The following is a 19,865-nucleotide window of genomic DNA, read 5'->3' on the forward strand; positions in this document are numbered from 1 at the left end:
TTCCCAGACCGCTCTGCTCAGAATGCTAGAAAAATTCCTAGGGGAACTAAGAGCCTAAGAAAAGAGGTTTCTTGTGTAAAAGAGACGGGTGCCACTGTTAGGACTTACGGGAACTTCTTTCCTTTTGTCACTGAATACTAGAATGGTCAAGAACATGCTTTAGCCTGAGGCTCACTTCTTCCCCATGGTTTTGTGAATGGAACTAAAATGCAGGAAGTCCATTAGCCAAGATAGGATGGGCATTGCTGAAGTATGATTCTCACACTAGCTTGTTTTCCGTTTCCATGGTTGACCAACCTCTTCTTTCTGATTAACTCCTCTTTATATATATCCAACTTCTCAAGAGATGAGTCTCGAGTCATCTTCATGTACTAGGCTACCCTAGTCTTGCCTTAATGGTAAAGGCCACCTGAAATTACTTTCAAGAAACAACGTTAAGACTCCAAAAGGAACTGCCCCACACATCAGCATTAGCCAACCTAATATCAAAGTGAACTGAAATGTGCCAGAGGATGGTCTCCTAACCTCACTCCATCCTCCTTTAACGACCTCTTCACTTGTATGTTTCTTATAACACTCACATATACCACGCAGACATCCATCAGAAAGCTTCCTTCTGCTTTATCATTCCCAAAGCACTTACCTCGTAAGATTAAATTTGAAAATCCCCCAGCAAACTCTTCAAGGTTCCATTTCACATGAAGCTTCGCCAGCCTTGCCCAAGGTATGTGTGAGTGTCATCAGGAACTAGAAGAGTGAGACCCGTACTTGCTATATTTCTAAAATCAGGTCCCAGGAAACATCACTATCATAGAGTCAACTACCAGTAGTAAACTACGTCCTCTCCTTTTTGCATCACTGGGCACATAATAAGATAGAGGACTTCCTTTCTCTATCACATGAAAAGTCTGTTGTCTCATCTTCTCCCTTCAATGATATTCTCCTGGCTGAATTCCAGTATCTTCTCAACTATGAGTCATCACTGCTACTCACACACAGAACTGAGTGTTATGGGCTCCTCATTCTGAAGCACTGTAGCTCAGAAGCTTCTGATAAGGTCCCCACAGCACAATTCTTGATCCGGGATAATGAAGAGGCCCCACTCAGGAGAACCCTCCCCACAGGAAGATGGCCCAGGAAGTAGCTCCCCAATCTATCAGCAGCAGCTGCCATCCCTGCTGATAAGGATCCCCTCTAAGAAAGCCGGATGGTCAGGTTTTCCAGCTAGCTGACACAGCAGGGACCCAGCATGTCCCCTTCAAGGGACAGCCTTACCAGAAGGTACCCACCTACATGGAATGACATCAAGGGTGATGGGAAGTCTCCTCCCTACTGAACATCTCTCCTGCCATTGGAACAGTCCCCTCTCTAGAGGCTTGGTGCTTTGTTGAAATGCGAATATCCTTGGAAGGTAAAGCCCTTTTTACCATCCCCACATTTATATGAATGCTCTTGCAGTCTCATTCTTTCCTCAAAGCCAGTTTTGATTGGAGGAGCAGGAAGTTTCCCAAAAACAAAAACTGTATACTAAGAGAGGTGAGACATTGGAAGATACATTTTCTTGGGCATTAATCCCATTCTCTGGGCCAATCCCATCTAAGTCTGGAGCCCTCCTAGGTTAGAACAGCACTAGTGGCTACCATTTTCCTGTATTGTCTGTGGATTGATAATCTGAAGTGTCTTTGATCTGATTTCTCAATAATCTCATCCATGTGTTCATTCCTTGAGCACATGCCGCACTCTGTCTACGTGCTGGGCACTACACTAGATGTTGCACAGGGGATGAAGTCAGCCGAAGAATTCTAATCCATCCCAGTCAGGTGTCCATCCTATGGATGAGGATCACCCAGGTTCATAACGCCAATCATGACAAAAGTGTAAGGAAGCATTTGGTATTTATTCACTGCATTTGCTATCCATCCCATAGCACTGTGAAGTACCATTAGACCTGAGAAGTATCATTATTCACAATTTATAGATAAAGTAATCGAGGTCCAAGGGGGTGAAGTCGGTGATTCCCAGATTTGAATATCATCAAAATTACTCTGAGAGGTTGTTTAAAATATTTTCCTGGGCCCCTCATGGGGACATTCTCATTTAGTAGGTCTGGGAAGAACCAGAGAAACTTTTTTAAAGCACTGGAATGACTCAGAAGCACAGTCAGATTAGAGAAACACTGTTATACAGCTCAGCACGGCCATCTCAGGCAACTTTTTATTTGAACTTCACAATCTGGGAAGTAAGGATTATTATTTTACTATCCCCATTTAACATGTGAAACAGCTTCAGCACAAAAAGAATCAGCCCCCAAAACAAAATCTCCCTCCATTTTCTTTCTTTTTCATCTATTATATATAGACTAAGCAATGGAACTATCATAATCAATTATCTCACAAATAATCATTTATGATATTGCTGTTTGCAAAACTTCTGTTGGTCTTTGTACCATCTACATAAGAGCAATTAAACAGCTTGCTGTGAACCTAATAAATCAAGCCCAAGACTTCAATCAATGTCTTTCTTCATCATTTTTGCCATTTAAATGATCAAATTATAGATACTTAAGAGACATAACAACCATATAATGGATGGCCTTTGTTTGGACACTGAATTAAATAAACTAGTTGTAAAAAGGTATTTTTGAGACAATCATGGAAGTATGATCATGGATTGGGTACCAGAAAATTCTAAAAGATTACCGCTAGTTTTGCTAGGGAAGATAATGGCGGCAAGGTGGTGTAAGAAAATATTCTTGATGTTAGAGATGCATTTATGGATAAAGTGACATGATGTCTGGGGCTGACTTTAAACTACTTCAGGAAAGGAAAAAAGATAGATTAAACAAATATGTCAATACCTTGACAGTTGCTGCATTTGCAAGATGGGCATTTGCGGACTTTTAGATGTGTTCGAAATTTTTGTAATAAAACAAAGTTTTTAAAAAATCAACACTCTCACTTCTCCCAAAGTGCCATTTTTCCTTTGTAAAGGCAATGCCTAGTAAAATGACTTGCCAGTACACATAATTATGTATCAGATATCCTCCCCACACATCTATTTTTTCTAATTTGTTCTCCAAATAGGTTGTTTTTTTCTTTAACTAATTGCCATGGAACATACATATACTAAAAATGTTTTTATTTATCTGAAATTCAAAATCTGAACTGTCATCCTGTTTTTTTATTTGCTAGATCTGGCAACCCTAGACAAGAAAAAAAATCCCTAATCAAGAATCAGGATATCTGGGTTCAATGTTATCTCTGCCACTGGCCTTGTAACCAGAAGCAAGCCACTCACATTCTCTGGGCGTTTCTTTCATCATCTGTAAAACAAGAGGGTTTCATCCCAGCTCAAAATGCTATGAAACATGGATGCTACTTTTATTTCAACTCCTCAGAGAGAAATACCTTTCAAATAAGTACACCTAAGTGACCTCCTCTCCTCAAGGGAATGTCGAGAGGGAAATTCAGTAAAGCAAGGGCATATTGTCCCCAAAACATCAGGCTGGTAAGCCAAGCCACCCACAGCAGTATTTATTGAGGGCCTGTAGGGCGCCTGATCCTGAAGCAGGCACTTTCATTTATGAGCTCATTTTGTCCCCACAACAATCTCACTTAATGCTAATCCCAATTACGGTAAATAATATTATCCCCATTTTACAGATGTGATGACTGAGGCCCAGAGAAATTAAATGACTTGTCCCTGGTTAACTGCAAAGCCCCGTGCTTTACACCACATATCCGTGCACCCACTTCTCTCATGCAGAGAGGATCGAGAACTGGAAGGCAGAACAGAGCTAGTGGACAGCTTCTAGCAGACAGCTTCTAGCTTCTAAGTCAGGCCTTTAGATTTTTCTCTTGTGAGTGAATCCCCATGATGCTGGGTATATTTATGTTAAAGCACAAATAGAGTGGATTTTAGAACTGCAAAGAAAGTAGAATTTCCGATTACTTATTGGCTGTCATTCTATCTATTGATATTTATAGATTTTATCTATTACTTAGCCAGCTTTTATTAATTGCCTCTTAGAGGCGCAGCACCACACTGGACATTGTAAGACATTCCCTGTTCTCCTGACATTTAGCGGATCATGGAGACAAGATATAGATGCTTGAGTCAGGCGACTAACAATTAAAGACATTAGGTGCATCTAATTAATTCACTAGACACACCAAAGAATGAAACAGACCAGAAACACAATATCTAAAGAGGATGGAGATGAATGCGGGCTGCGGGCCTGTAAATAACTTGGGAGGAAGCAGGATTTAAACCAAGCTGTGAGGGGAAGGGTTTGAAAAGGTTGGAGAGGAAGAAAAACGTCTTCTAGGGAAGTGGAATGGCCTAAGGCGTCCCAGAGGAAGTACTTTGAATACAGTCTTGAGAGGAAAGGTGTTTGAAGGGTAACAAGAGACAGAACTGCATGAGCACAAGCATAGAGGACTGAAACCAAAGATGTGTTTAGGGACCAAGAAGATCAACGTGCCTGGACCCCAGACTATAGTTGGAAAAGTGCTAGGAAATGAGAATGAGAAGCTGGACCTAGTTCCTGTAAGGAATTGGAAGTTGCTGAAGGCTTTTGGGTAGGGAAATATGTTGAAATTAATATTTGGGGGTAATTAGTCCAGCTATAAAACGTATGTTAGGTAAAATGTTGTTTGTTCCATTCAACCTACAAAACATATATATTGAGGGCCTAGGGTACTAATATACGAAGATAAATAGGATACACTTCCTACTCTTAAGAAGTTCACAGTCCAGGGGCCAGCCCCCTGGCCAAGTGGTTAAGTTTGCTCTCTCCGCTTCAGCAGCCCAGGACTTTGCCGGTTTACATCCTGAGCGCCATCCTAGCTCTGCTCATCAGGCCATGCTGAGATGGCGTCCCACTTGCCACAACTGGAAGAACCCACAACTAAAATGTATACAACTATGTGCTGGGGGGCTTTGGGGAGAAGAAGGAAAAATAAAATCTTTAAAAAATAAAAAAGAAGAAGTTCACAGTCCAGTGAGAGAAGACTACCAATTGCAAGATAGTGTAAGTTGTTCATTAAGTTAATTTATGACATCGTCTGTGGCAGACATCATTAGTTTTCTACTCAATATCCGTGCCTCTCTTTGTCATCAGTAGTAGAATCCAATTTTGTTTGTGAGACAATGTGCAAAGCCTCAGGCAATGGCTCATACTTGGTCTAGACCACTATTTCTCAACATTTTTTCATTATCATCTCCCTAAGAGCATTTTTAGATACTTTTTTCCTAATCCCTCCATCCATTAAATTTTAATACATACATATACAATATATCTGTTTATGTATTGTATGTATATCTGTGCTTTATATATAAAAAGCATAAGATTTTTTTCTGCATCTCCTCTTCCCCAAAAAACAATATTCTCCTACTTAAGGATGATAACAGTACCACCCCATTCACCCTCACCTCCACGCCCACCTCCGCCCCGACTCTCATCACACTCCTTGCCCTCCCTCCTCCTTAAGAATGCATAGTCGAAGGCAATTATACCTGTTCTATTTCCTGTTTCCCACTTTCCTCGCAGCTGGGGTGGCCAGGTAACTCAGTCCTAGCAAAGACACGGAAGCTGACATTTGTTTGGAAGTTCTCTGGGAAAACTTTTCCTAGAAAAAGCAACACCACTGCCAAGTCAGCCTCCTTTCCACCTCCTCCCAACTCTGCACCTCTTGATGGAGGCACAAGGCTCGAAGCTGCAAAAACCGTCTCGCAACCAGGATGAAAGACAAGAGAAGTGCAGACACAGTGTCATGGCGCCACTGAACCAGTGACAAACGCAGACCTCCAGACTGCTTGTTAGGTGCGAGAAATGAATCTGAATTTTTTCAAGTTACTGTTAGTCAGGTATTGTAAAACTTGCTGCTGAAAAGTTGCTAACTGATAATGATGTCTGTCTCATCAACTATAACTGTCTAATGTGATCATAAGTTATTGTTAAATCAAAGCCAGAGAGAAGCATGCACAAAACGAACAAAAAGTATAATCAGAAATATTCCACAAATCAAACGAGATTTCACTCATGTTTAAAGGAAAACTTTCTCCTTCTCTAAACTAATCAACTTTTCAAATAATTTTAAAATATTCCAACTAATATTTGGCATTTGAAACTAACAAACTTTTAGATATTTGATATTATTGTGTAGAAAAATGGCATGAAAGTCTCCAAGATAATTTTCCTATTTTACACCAAAACGAATACATTTGTGATTTGCCTAGCAGGTATGTCTTTCAAAATATTAGAAAGTCAATTATATCTAAATTAAATATTTAAGATGCATAAGGACCTAAAAGACCCCTTTGGGAATCTTTGCACATGTTAAAAATTTAAAAATAATCATGTATATTCATCACTTGAATATTTTACATTTTACTTGAATTCTGATACTAACTAAAGTTAATTCTCTCTTATTTTAAAAACAAAAACTACTCGCAAACCTATTTAATAACTCCAACATCTCTCATTAAAAGTGATTTTCTATGGTTTACTAAAGTTCAAGATAAAGAAACTCGAAATCCTTTTAAATCTAAATATCCTCTAAATCTTAAAAGATAAAATTTAATTATAGGCTAAAGGCTTTCAAAGCATTAGGTTTCCTTCAAAGTGCCAAAATAATTCTTATATCAAAATGTTTTTACTAGTTTCAGTATTAACCTCACACTATAAATTGACTTTCTCTTTAATAAAGACTTTTGGTCTTTTTTATTATAAAAATAATATTTGCTAATTATAGGAAATACAGGAAAAATGAAAATCATTTTAAAAATCATACATAATCTTATCATTTACTAGATGATAATTTTTAACATATTGTTTTATCTACCTTTATATTCTGAATTCATGTACAAAAAGTATATACAGGCCTTTTTAAACAAAAATAAATAATTTTATACTCTAATTTTTTTCACTTATTAAACATTCTTCAAAAAATATTTTAATGAATGTTTAATAAGCTGAAGTACAATTTATTTAATCATGCCTTTCTCTTGGACATTTTAGGCACCTTTTATGTTCCTCTACTATTAAAAAAATCGTTGTGTTGAAAAGTTTTGATAAAATACCTCTTATTGTTTTCTTAGGAATAATTCTTAGAAGTGGTCAAAGGCTATGAACATTTTAAGGCTATTCATTCATACTGCCCAGTTACTTGCAATTTTTCTGAAAAGCGGTCTTTCTAAAGCCATCTAAACTGATTCAAAATAATAATTTAGAACAGAGCATACTAAGTGGTAAGAAAAAAGGATCATTCAACTCTTTTCCCTGACTAGCTGGTAATATTGTTTATAAATTGTGCTTTGGCCAATATTTTATAGGAAACGGAAAAACTCGATAACTTTAAAGTTCCTGATCAAAGTGCAAAAGACGATGGAGGCAACTGAATTTTTGTTATTTATCCTGAATTTTACCCTAGTAATTAGTTTGTTAAAGATATGGTATTTAAGAACATTTAAGCACTCTCAAAACTAGCAAAGAAACGAAAAGTAATTATAATTGGTAGGTAAAATAATGAGCTACATACCTGTTGAGGAATAAAACCAGTCACGACCAAATATATAAAGGACGAAGCACTGGTATTTAAATTCCAAATAGCGTGAATGGATGTAGGACAATTTAAAAAGCAGGATCACTTTCAGCCCTTTAAAGAGGACCAGTGAATAAGAAGCAGCTTTAAGATAACATAACTTCACAAGATTGGCTGGTCACAGGTCGGAAAAGAAAGTGAACATGAATTTCGGCTGAAAACACTGGTGATTTTCTTCATGAGTACGATTGCACAACCTAGTTTTTAAACTGAAAACCACAAAAGTCTAACCCCTATTGGAAGAGACTTTTTATTTTTCCTTCCACATATGTGTGTTGGGTGTTTCCTGGATGACATGTCAAACGGGTAGCTCTTGGGAAAATCCGAAACTATGGGTTTGGGTTTTAAACTTCTGATCCAAGTTTTACATAGAACTCCCCTGTCACCATTCAGAAATTGTCCATCATTGCTCTAGAATTCAATAGAAACGTTGCCACAATCTACGTTTTGAAATTGCTTTTCCTAAGATGTAGAGGATGAAAAGAAAAAGGATAGCTAGGGAACTCAGAAAAGATACCATAGTTGCCCTTTGTTAATTCAAGTGATCCTTTTGAGCATTAGCTGTATTTCTACTACATTAGGAAGCATGTTTACTTTAAGCTTCCGTGGTCTAAAGGTTACATAGGAAAAGGACTATCTCCAAAGTCATCAGGGCTCAAACAGATGTTCAGCTTCAGATAGGAAAGCCCACAGTTTACACTCAGAAAAAAGCACATTACACACTGGCTAATGCATTTCACCTCTAAGAGCTGCCCGGCTGTGTATCGGTACTTGTCGACGGGCGGCAGCTGGACCCGCGCCACTCCCTGTATTCCGGAGTTGGCCAGGTCGGTATTTTCAACCTGCCTGCATTTTTTCTGCCATCCAAGGTACATAGAACAGTAAATAAGACATGACAGTAACTAAAGTAAAATTCTGAGAGACTGCTTTCCCATATGGGAACTGACCCTGGTTTCACGTAAGAGAATTCAGAATTAAAGACTTGGAACATGAGTCGCATATACTCTGAAAAGAACCAACTCTGGCCCCACATGTTTACTCAACTTAAGGATCCAGTGCTATAAAACTACACACACATCTACGATCTTGTCCTCATTTTAGCCATCAAATGGAAAGTCAGCATTTCTCTTCAGCAGCTAAATTCGACTTCAGCAATAATCAGAACTTTCTGCAAGGCCTCCTCTGCTGTACCGAAAGCCTCTGAGGCAGGAGTTCTTAATATGAGGCCTCTGGACCACTGAGAGTCCAAGGATGGGTGTAAGAGGGCCCCTAAATCCCCTAAAATTGTATAGCAAATGTGCATGTTCCTGTATATGGTCTTTTATCTCAAGGAGGAGGTCTTTGGTTCTCATCAGATTCTCAAAGGAATTTGCAAGTGAAATAGCGCTTAGGGAACACCGCTGTAAAGTGTAAACCAATAGGTCCATGAAAAACCCTATGAAGTATGGAACAGGACAGTCAGCAGGTGCTTGTGGAAGGAAGTCTCACTTCAGGTGTCAGACCCTTGCACATCCCACAGACCCTGCGTTGTGCCTCCAGTGCTAAGAGGGGTTGTTGATTCGTCCTTGATTTGTCATGCATGTCCCAAGAGACTAGTGATCCTGACGACGGGGAATGTGCAAACTTTTTCAAAGTAAAAGAATCATCTTCAGTGTAAAGTTGGAAGAATCCAAGATATTAAAGGCTATTTGAGGAGGCCAGCCCTGTGGCCGAGTGGTTAAGTTCGTGCGCTCCGCTTCAGCAGCCCAGGGTTTCGCCAGTTCGAATCCTGGGCATGGACGTGGCACCGCTCATCAAGCCATGCTGAGGCGGTGTCCCACATGCCACAACTAAAAGGACCCACAACTAAAAATACACAACTATGCACCAGGGGGCTTTGGAGAGAAAAAGGGATAACAAAATCTTTAAAGGCTATTTGAGAGCTTTATTACAGTCAGTAAAGTTCATCTAAAGCCAGGTGAAGCAGACAATCTCGTGCCATGGCTGCTGTTATGGTGATATTGTTCACTTTTGACATACTTATTTTGTGATATGCAATTATCACATATTATGTGATATGTTGTTACGGCCTATATCTAATTATTGTTATTATTTCGAGTGCTAAAATAAGTACAACGTTTCATCAAAAATTAGACTTTCTTTGGCCACCGCCCAATTTGGTTTGAAATAGAACGTTCGTGGGTCCTAGACTCTGCCTATGACCGTTTCTTTCTGTGCTGCCACCTGCTAGTTCCCTTATTCAGCTACTTTCAGTTGGTCAAAATGCTTGACAAAGGCAGTTGGCAAAACCGTGGAAGGGAATTTGTTGGTACAAACTGTGTTCCTTTAAGGAGTCTCATAAGAACAGCTTCCTGTTTTCAGTTTGCTTCTATAGATTCAATAGAATAATTTGTTCCTTCTGGGCTTTCTCTGTTGTCACACCCCTTTTACATCATAAGCCCTTAGATCCCAGGCCTCCAGGAAACAGCCTCACCCTCCAACACACACACAGACACACACACACACACGCACAGATACATTCCGGGGACCAGCCCAAACTATTACCTTTAATCCATTAGTTTTTCTCAAAATATGATCTGCAGATCATTTGTATCAGAATCTTTATGAGGTAAGAGGACTTATTAAAAATGCATCTCCCTGCCAACTCCCAGACCTACTGGATCAGCATCCACGCAGGTGAAACTCGGGAAGCTGCACGTGTTAACATGTCCCCCATCCATCCAGGTGACTTAAATGCACTAAAATTTGAGAACTCATGATTTAGAAGAACCATTTTCTCTCTGGTTTGAGACCTATTGTTTTCAGATCTAACAGAACTATTTTCACATCCATCTTGCTCATCTCTGAGAGAGCATCTCCCTCCCTCTTCCTAAGAAATTCTCTTTCCTCTCTCTCTCTGGCCTTTGCTGGTACCTTTTCTCTGGGCTGTTTCTCAGCTTCCAAAGTCCACCTACTTTAGCAAGTCCTCAGTACCCAGCCAGCCACTGGTGCCCTCGTCCTGAGCTGCTCTAAAGAAACCCCCTTAGCATCCACCACTCCAGACTGCCTGGATCCAAGCTCCCTTTGCAATACTCTGCCCAGGGATTCACAGCACACATCTGCACGGCAAGGCAAGCCTCACCCGGTCCACAAAACTCCTCACAGCTTTCCCCTTCAATATTAAAACTACTCAAGATCACCGATTTACAGGCTTTCTCCACATTTTTTAAATGCGCATACACCACTACTACAACAAATGAAGTAAAAACGAAATTCTGTTTCACCGTTCTATCGCACCAAATGCTTTCGTTTTTCTTATGCTCATAGTTAATCTTCATTCATAAAATCTGAATGCAAGTGAAATTTTTAATCCTGTTTTTCTAATTTGCTATCATATCAAATATATTTTCCTAACTACCATAACCATTACCTTTAATGACAACAAAATATCCCACGGAGTTAATGCTGCCAGCATCACTACTGCATATACAGGTTATTTTCAGATTTTGCTGTCATAAATGATAATACAGTGAATGTGTTCGTGCATGTTATTTTTTCCTTCTTCGAATTATTTATTTAGAATAAATTACCAGGGATAGAATTAATGGATCAAAGTGTGTGAGCATTTTAATGGCTCTTGACACATATTGTCGAGTTGCCGTATTTGTATTTGACACAGTTTCTGGGTGGTATGCCAGTAAACATTTAACAGGCTTGCCTCAAAAAAAAGTGTGAGGAGCCTCACTTATAGTACTTGCCAATTTCTGTGGTGTAAATACTCCTCTTATGGCCAGTTTCAAGCTATGAACATGACATCACTGAATGCAGAGTTAGAAAGAGATGCCCAGTAGCACACCATTATATAATTTCTCTATCATACAGATAAATCAAAATAACTTCAGGAGCATAAATAATGGTAAAATATAGTAAGTAATCAGGAAGTAATGAATTTTGAGTATTTATCTCCTTTATTTTTAATACAACTTTTTAAACTGTGAATTACATAATTTAATTTTTAATGGTGGTTGTGTTTAATGACTGGCTTGCAAAATTTCTGGAAATATCACAATCAACTCTTACAAACAGGTACAGGCAGGCTCTCACACACCACTGCAAATATCTCACTTGATATTTTGTAAAAGCATGTCTTTTTTCTTTCTTTTTTCATTGAAGCCATTGAAAATTCACCTTATTCCCATCTGTGCCACAAACAATAACCATGCTTTTAGGTTAGCAGATTATGCAAATATATAATGAATAAAACATATTACAAAAAAAAGATAGAGCAGGAGGTCTATCTGGGTCAATTAATTCTACCCACCCTTCCCCAACTTGGACAATACTCTCTTCATGCATTCCTTTTACTAGTGTTTTTCCATAGGGTCACCTACAAAAACTAATCAATCATTCATATACTCAGACAATGACCAAATGGATGACTATGCGTAGTTCTCACAGCAAATGTGATAAGAACCATATTTCATCTTACTTAACCACTCTCTTCGTTGGTTTTCTTTTCTACGAAATGGGGAAGAAGTCACTGCTAACTTCAGCTGTACAAGAAATTAGGTGCAGAGATAAGAAAGCTCCGACTTATGTTCTGAGAAGCAACTGAACATTCTGTAATGCTTTGAAATTGTCTTCCAAAAGTAATTCATTAGTATTCCGTCTTACTGGAAAAGAGAAATGGGAGAGTGAATTCATGCTTTCTCCCTTGAAAGAAAATTCTTTTCTTTGGGCTTTCTCTGAGTCATAATGAATAGCCTCTATATGTATATAACATTTTAGAATTTTTAAAGTATAAGGACATTTGCATGTTAAAATGTAAATATGGTTGACAAAAATTCCCAGGAATTCTCCTAAGAAATAAATTCAAAACAAAGGAAATACTTTTGAATGAAGATATTAATCACAATAAGAAGATCATTTTGCCTCATTTCAGCACTTACTCAACTCACATCTCAGTGTTAGGGGTCTTGGTGGGAGAGCTCTGGATTAATGGCTCCCAAATGCTCACCTGCAGAACACTTGCCTCCAAGTCCCTTAGGGGAACAGGGTTTGTATTTATGATCACGCAGATTCCTGGAGCTCACTCTGGGGCTGGGGCGTGATATGTGAGATTCATTATTTTTGAAAAGCTCCCCAAGTGATTTTGACGTCCATCCGGCTTTAGGAGCTATGTTTCCAGGCCAGAAACAGACAAATCAAATTGTCTCTGAACAATGGTGCACATCCAGGGAACAATATGACCACTTCTTAGGCAAGGCATCGAGAAGGGCAAACAAGCAGGGCATTCAAGCAGCTGCCAGAGTCAAGTGACTAAAGAGCTGAACGGGAGGAGCCTTTGTTTCCGGCACCCTGCCACCTCTCTCTATTCACCCTTTCCATCTCTGACATCCTTCCTTGCTCTCACTGCCCACCCAGCGCCCGACACTGCCATGCTGCCTTCCAGCATGCTCCACTTTGGCACCCCAACCTGACTTGTGTCTCCCCCTTTCCATACACCGAGTCCCCAAATTCCCTCCCTTATGATATTAGTGGGGCTCTAGAAAGAGAAGCAATATCGCTACTTGAAAAAAGTAATCGGCACGTATAATTGAAAATCCCCTGCATAATGAACATACTGTCCGTATTTGCATTTTTTAAGGGGGGCTTACTAACTCAAAAGAATCTCTAATCTGGCGAGTGGGATGGGAAAGCAGGATGCGCTTTAATCTTGGCTTTCACCTAGACCCAATCATCCAGTACCCAAAGAAGCATTTTGGGCACTCCTTGTCAAAATGGTCCTAATTGCTGAATAGAAATGGATTTTTTAGCTGTGCCTTGCTAGCACTAAAATTAAAATACATCATAAAATTAAATAATTTAATTGAAGCTGGCCAAGAAAGAAGAGTCATCCTCTTACCTCTGATTCCAAATACTCTATAATTCCACCCAAAGCATTCAGAGAGCATCAGCCCCAGACGGCCACAAAGAACAAAGCAGTTCCTCTGAGAGCTGTGTTATAAGATTGAGAATATGATATGGAAATGCCCTAAAAATCCGTTTCTAATCTTGTTTTCCATTTTTCATATGTATTACCACTATAAAACATCTAACCCTGCGCCTAGTCCATACTTGGTGCTCAAAAAATATTAATTCCCAGCCTCTAATTAATTCTGTCACCTCCACTTTCCTTTGAAAGGAATCTTGGCATTCAAAAAGTTACTTTACAGATATCTTGTTCCCAAGCCAGGCACCACACCGTCTTCCTTCTAGTGTCCCCAGCCTTAATAAGAATCATTAATAGCCATGTTTATTGAGAGTTTATTTTATGCCAGGCACTAGGCTAAATGCCTTTTGTATTTTTATCTCATTTTATCCCTAGAACGACTCTCTGAAGTAGGTATTTTCAGTTATTAATAGAACCACTTTACAGATTTTTTTACAATCTGAGGATTGAAGAAGTTAAGTAATGCGTCCGAGGCTCCCACAGCTCAGAAGCGAGAGCACCGGAATTCAACAGAAGGCGATCTAGCTCAAAGTCTGGGTCTTATTCAGCGGACCGCATTTTTATTAGCATATGGACGCAGAGACTTCACGGTCCAGAAAAGACAGTGCTCCGAATCATTAGGAAAAGAGCAGCAGCAAATCCCTAACTTCTCATTCAGATATGCAAAGGAAGTAACGCATAGTTCACAGGATTTGGGGACTGGGTTTTGAAGAATAGAGATTTGCTTGTAATTGGTCAACCAACTCACCCTCCCAAGAGGAAGGCCATTTTAGCTACCAGATGCTTGAAGGGCCTCCTTAAAAAGTACTAGCCAGAAATGGAGGTCTTACAGGGACCCCCAGCCACATAAACCTCTCTGCATAAATGGCGTGCTAAGGGAAGACGGGAGAGGAGAAGTGGAGGGGCAGAGACATGGAGATAAAGCAGCCCAAGGATGAAAAGGCAAGGATCTCCAGGTCCCTTCTCAGATGGAATTCTGTTAGAGCTGTGAAAGCTGAGAAAGAGGAGCCCAATGGCATAAAAAGACTGGAAAACTATTGAATGGCATCTCGTCTCAGCAGCCTCTCAAGGTCCTCCATAACCTGTCTACACTCTAATCTTCAACCTTGTTTCCTGCCAATGTGCAAAACAAACTTTCTTCTTTTCTCCCCAGCTGGGCTGGTCACTTCCTAGTCAGTCTCACCTTTGTGCCTTTGCTCACACAGTCGTCCCAGAGTGAAATAACCCTCCCCCTCTCCATCTACTCAAATCTGGTAGCTTGCCAAGGCCCGCGTCGTCCAGGCTCCTCTGGCTTACCCTGAAGTCCCCTTCCTGTAACTCCTGTAACTCTCACAGCCTATGCCGCCCCATTCATCACTTAAATTCTCATCTTGCACTGCTTCCTACATTTTAATTCTTACCACAACTGCTGGATAATAAGGTCCTTCAACGTTGAGAATTCTTTGTATTTGTTTTATATCCTCTACAGCACAAGCTTACAACCAATTAAGTAATCGCTGAATACTTGTTGCTCGCTTGAATATTTCAATGGCAGCTTTAATTTAGTAAAGAAGCTAAAACCAGTGATTTCTCAAACTTTATTTAGGTACAGGCCAGGCAACTGATTGGTACCTCACAGCATGTCTCCAAATCAAACCGCTTCAAATACTAAATTGAATTGAATTTAAACCTATATACCTATATATAACATACCACTTTTAGAAAGAGGACTTTCGCATTGGCAGCGGGTGAAACAAACAAGCTGGGAGTTCCAGATCCAAAGCTACATCATTGGATGTTTGGTTCTGTTAATTTTCTGAATTAAAAAATTTTAAAGCTCATATTTGCACAACTCAGAGGATCTTTAGGCTTTCTTCATCAAACATATGATATTTAGACTACCCAAATATTTGAGCTCAGTGATAGTCAATCACAAGCTTATGAATTCTCTACGAGATCATCTGGCAAACCGAAAAGCCAACTATTATAACTTTTTCTGTTTCAAAAACTATATACATCTTGTTAGGACTTGGGGGAGCAGGGTGTAACTGGATATCAGGGTACCTTCCTTGTCCCCCATAACATGGTTTTATACTTTACAACAGGTAGAACGGGGTAATTACTATGTTTAGGCTAGAGTAAAAGCTAAATAAAATTAGAAAGATTTCTTTTGACACTGAAGAAACGTTTTTAAAGATGCAAAAGTCTTACCCATTGTAGAATGCCGAAGAAATTTCTTGACACCAAAATGACTGACTCCGGAAGTCAAATTTGTTCGGTGCAGGTCAGTAAAAACAAAAGCGGCCCAAGCCGTCTCGCTGCTATGAGTTCCTTCTAAGGGCAGCCTTTCCTTCTTCCCCAAGAATATAACTGCTTCGCCCTGGAAGGACCAAAAATATAAGAGCCGGGCTGGTAGAGAATCCAACCCAAGATGGTTAGGTTGAGTGCGCGCGGTGACTGGGGCAGCAGGAACAATCCCAATGTGAAAAAAGAGGTTAGCAAGTTCCTGTGTAGAAGTCAATTTCCTGTAGCTGGTTCTCCGAAAAGGGGGTTTCATTTGTGTGGGTTTGGTGATATGTGTGTGCACGTGTGTTTCTCTCCATGATAATATGAGAACTTCCCCAGATAAAAGGCAGAATAAGGCCTTTGCTGCATGGCTGGATTTGTATTTAATTTATCAACCCCCTGGGACCATTTCCCTCTCCCTCGTTTCCCCATTTCCCACCAGTAAATCACCTACATAAAACTGAGGAAATGAAGAGTGAAAAACCAAGATGATTCCTTAAGGAAGTGAAATAAACAAAAACAAATAATAAGAGAAAAAGTCTACCCCACCGATGGGTCTTGGTTAATTTAAGCTTAGGAAAAAGCACCTTAGAATTTACATGTCAGCTTGGAGAACATGGTAACCATGGAGGGAAAACGGTGGGTGGGTGGTTTGCTCAGCTTCGCTTTATTAATAACTACCAAATAATGATTCGGAAAGAACAGACTCAGCCATAGCGAGAGCTCGAACAGCCCCGCCATACAGTCACCCTTTGGTGAACGGGCACCTGCGTCGCGAGGTACGTGACTAGGAGTTGTTTTCAGACTCCTCAGAGTTTCATTATTTGCCTCCAAACACAAATTTACTTGTTTTGTCCTTCGCTGCAATCCAGGTGTGGAGACCATATTTAGACGATGGCTGAGTTGCCTAAACCAAGAAATTTAACTTTTATGATGTGGTCACAATCCCCCCACCCACGCAATGCCTACGTGCCATAAGGATAAAGTCAATTCCATTCGACAAACATATATATATTTATAGAGCGCCTACTATGTGCAAGATCTAGTGCTGGGTGCTTGGGTGGGGTGGGGACACAAAGATGAAGGAGATGGAATCTCTCACTCGTAATGGTCAGAATCAAGTGAAGGAGAAAGACATGGACATAAAAGAGATGCTGTGAGTCAGGATCGATTTACAAATCTCACACGAAAAGTTCTGGGACACCAGAGCCAGGTAAAAGGAAAGTGCAACCATTTTGCCAGTTAAAATAGCCATTGAATGTTAACATGGATTCTCTCATAATATCCCAAGGACCCTTGGCTGGCTAGAGAGCAAGATAATATCTACATCCTAGAGGTGGTCAAGGAGGGCCTCTTTGAGCAGCTGACATTTAAGCTGAGACCTAAAACCGTGACTCTTAGTCCTGGCTGAAAATTAGAATCATCTGAGGAGCTTTTAAAAAATACCAATACCTAGGCCCCACTCCCAGAGATTCTCATTTAATTTGTCTGGCTTGGGGCCTGGGCATCAATATAAACTCCCTTGATCATTCTAATGTGCCACTACCGCTCCAATGATGAGAAAGAGGAGCCCTGGGAGAGTAGGAGGAAAGACATTCCAAGCAGAGGCAATGGTATGTGCAAAGGCCCTGAGGTGAGAAAGAGCTTGGCATGTTCAAAGGAGTGAAAGAGGATTAATATGTCTGGTGCGTAGAGGAAAAAACAGTGCAAGATGAGCATTCTCAAAGATGGACACACATTAACTAAGCCCATAAGAGAATCTTACATGAACCTAAATGTCAATTGATTAATGCACAATAAGAACTTAATCTGTCTGGTGAAATCCTTGAGCCCTCTGATGAACACATTATCTCCTTCTACAAAATTTTGTGTGGAAACCTCTGTCACCATCATGATATGATTAGGTAAGCAGAACATATGCTTGGTGGATACTTTATTTACCTCTGGTTTTGTTCGTCAAAAGATTTAGGGCAGCTTGTAATGATACATCCAGCTTAGCAAGAGAAAACCAATTAAAAACAAGAAATGAAAAGATGAGGCCAAGAGAAATGAAGACAAAAATTAAGCTAGAACCAGGGGTTAGGTTGATGAAGAAAATGCATGGCAACTTGTTCTAAGACTTTAAGCAACTGGTATGAAGCGGCAAACACCACCACAGAGAAAAGTGAATGCCCACTGGATCAAAGGAGCGTATTGCTCAGGATGGTGACGGCTGCCTGGCTTCTCGGTACCGAGACTGAAGAGAAACTAGGCTCCTGGATTCTCACAGAGACAACCTCACGACTGAAGGGAGACACCATCCTTAGACGAAACGCAGCCAGTGGCAAGTTTTGTGAGGTGGTTCCTTACATTTTTCCTGAGGGTAGGCTGACTTCATCTCACCAGAGTCGACTAAAAGCAACCCCAGGGTGCCCGCAGGGGAGGGTGTGCTGGGGGATTGGTACAGTGTGTGGGATTCCAGGACACTGCTTTGAGGTGTCAGTTTAACGCAGAGACGAAGACTGGCTTCAGATATGCTTCAGAAAATTCAGGATAAAAGAGTTTTCTCATCTGAGCTTCTAAAAGCTTCGGGGCAGCAAAGAGTTCAATATCGGTTGTACTTCCAGGAAGAGATCTGGCGGTTTTCTCAGTGTCTCAGGGTCCCTCTGTGAAAGCAGAGGTGTTAGGCACGGACGGCCCCCTCCACCTCGAGCAGAAGGTGAGCTGAGACTCTGCCCTTTAGGAAACAAAGCAAGAGGCACCACAAGCACGATTTGTGAGTTCAGCGCCTCAGGCCTGTACGTGTTCTCCACAAAAGGGCATGCGTACTCCAGGGCCAGGATGGAGGGGTGCGTCCTCAGGCCAGAGCGCTCCCACTCTGTCCTGGATGGTGCTGGAAGGGCATCGCCGTGCTGCCTGCAAGACTCCCCTTTCCCTCTTGGCTCCTCAGCTGACTGCCCTTCCTCTTTGGATGGACTGGCTCTCCCTGGGTCTGTAATTGGAGTTTTAGGCGTTCTCATACACTCAGGCTTTGTGCTTCCTCCTGCTCCTGACAGTGAGAAACAGTTTGTCCTCTTGCGCCTTAGACCCTTCTAATCTTCACATACAGTCTCATCTCAGAGGGGATTTTCTTGAGGAGGGTGGGGGGAGTTTGGCATCAGCTATCTAACTTTCTTCCTTTCCTGGAAATCTTTCTTTTTTTCTCTCTCTTTCTCTCTCCCCACTCATTCTCTTAACAGACAGGGTAGTGGTGAGGGGAGGAAGCAAATGACTTAAAAAACACGAACATGAGGGCTGGCCCCACGGCCTAGTGGTTAATTTTGTGTGCTCCACTTCGGGGTCCAGGGTTCAGTTCCCCAGTGTAGACCTACACCACTGATCAGCAACCACGCTGTGGTGGCGACCCACATACAAAATAGAGGAAGATTGGCACAGGTGTTAGCTCAGGGCAAAACTTCCTCAAGCAAAAAGAGGAAGATTGGCAACAGATGTTGCCTGAGGGCAAATCTTCCTCAGCAGGAAAAAAAACATGCACACACTTACAGACACGCTATAAACATATATATATATATATATGTATATATAGTCCAGTCTTGGGATGAAAGTGGAGGAAAATCCTGGGGAATCCAGAGTGGCAGGAAGGAAGGAAACTATGGGTGTGGAAACAGACCCTTGTCAAAAGCCGAATTCCCGGAAGCCTTCCATGACTACTGCCTGCCCCTACTGCAAGCCGGGTTAGGTGTCCTCTCATGAGCTCCCATGGTACCTGTGTGAACACTGCCAGAGCCCTCACCAAACAGCCCTGTAATGACCCAAAACATCCAGTTCAGAGGCCCTCGAGGCCCAGGGCCTGGCCTTGCTCACTGATGTATCTCAGGCACTGAATAGTCAGTCACTCAGGAACCATTTGCTGAACAGTAGGTTGATTCTCTCATCTAATCCTCACAATAGCCCTATGTGGTAAACATTTTTAACTATGTTTTCCAGCCAAGGAGACCTCAGCTGGTTAAACGATTTACATGAAACTATAGGGCCTGTGAAAAGCA

At 40.9% G+C, this 19,865-nt stretch overlaps 1 protein-coding gene across 3 annotated transcripts in view; it reads right to left on the reverse strand.

Moving 5' to 3' along the window:
* The window catches only part of RHOH (ras homolog family member H), a 38,411-nt gene extending 21,094 nt beyond the window's left edge, over positions 1-17,317 (reverse strand). Inside the window, exon 1 of one of the 3 annotated variants that reach the window (XM_008524032.2) lies at positions 15,766-17,317. The gene's annotated coding sequence lies outside the window, so the exon portion shown is untranslated. Of the gene's footprint in view, positions 1-643; positions 946-7,541; positions 7,785-15,765 lie in introns of those variants that run through there. The other 2 variants (XM_008524033.2, XM_070615098.1) reach the window with 2 other exon arrangements.
* Between the last annotated feature and the right edge of the window lie 2,548 nt (positions 17,318-19,865).

This window comes from Equus przewalskii, chromosome 3 (genome assembly GCF_037783145.1).
Source record: "Equus przewalskii isolate Varuska chromosome 3, EquPr2, whole genome shotgun sequence".
NCBI lineage: Eukaryota > Metazoa > Chordata > Mammalia > Perissodactyla > Equidae > Equus > Equus przewalskii.